Source organism: Panulirus ornatus, chromosome 27 (genome assembly GCF_036320965.1).
Source record: "Panulirus ornatus isolate Po-2019 chromosome 27, ASM3632096v1, whole genome shotgun sequence".
Classification (NCBI taxonomy): Eukaryota; Metazoa; Arthropoda; class Malacostraca; order Decapoda; family Palinuridae; genus Panulirus; species Panulirus ornatus.
The window spans coordinates 2,557,807-2,558,873 of NC_092250.1; positions in this window are offsets into that span (position 1 = coordinate 2,557,807).

Genomic DNA, 1,067 nt, shown 5'->3' on the forward strand with positions numbered 1-1,067 from the left:
AAGACAATATGTTGTTATGATGTGGAAAAACCCTATGAATGACAACAAAGTTGTATATGTGCTGAATAACTTTTAATGAATGAAAAAACTATGTTTGTTTACTGATGTGAAAAACCCAATATGAATGACAAATATGTTGTATATGAGGGTGACATACCAATAACGATGAACATATGTTGTATACTGATGCGACAAAAACCAATAACGAAGGGACACATATGTTGTATATTTTGCTGCCCATAACAATAATGAATGACAACATATGTTGTATACTGATTCTGACATAAATAACGAATGACAACATATGTTGTATACTGATGCTGACATAACCAATAATGAATGACAACATATGTTGTATACTGATGCTGACATAACCAATAACGAATGACAACATATGTTGTATACTGGTTTGATTAACCAAAAACGAATGACAAATATGTTGTATATGATGCTGACAAAACCCAATACAAAATGACAACTTTTGGGTGTATTGATGTGACTTAACCAATAATGAATGACAAACATAGTTGTATACTGTGCTGACATAACCTAATGAAGGGACAACTTTTTGGTTGTATACTGTTGTGACAAAAACAAAAATGATACAAACTGTTTTTTATCTGATGTGACATACCAATAATGAATGAATTTTGTTGTATAGGGATGCTTTTTTACCAAAAATGATTGACAACTATGTTGTTTTTGTGATGCTTGAGTTTGTATCTTACAACCACCTTTGGGGAGGGGGAGGTTGTTGTGGTCAACGAGATGGTAGGTCGTTATGACTGTTGTAAGGTTGTGGTGGAGTGTTTCTAAATGACCGGAGTGTATGATGATGATGATAATGATGTATTAAAATTTATAATGATAATAATGTGTTGATGAAAAATCTTTTTTTTTTTTTTTTTTTTTAAAAAGTCAAACTACGAAGTCTACCCTCCCAGCGTTCCCTTTTTGCCCCCCGCATGGATAGCTTCGAGTTTACCGCCTTTTCTTTGATATTCTTCGTAATTAATAATATAATTGTAGTCGTGAGTGATAGGATATGAAAATATTAACCCACCACA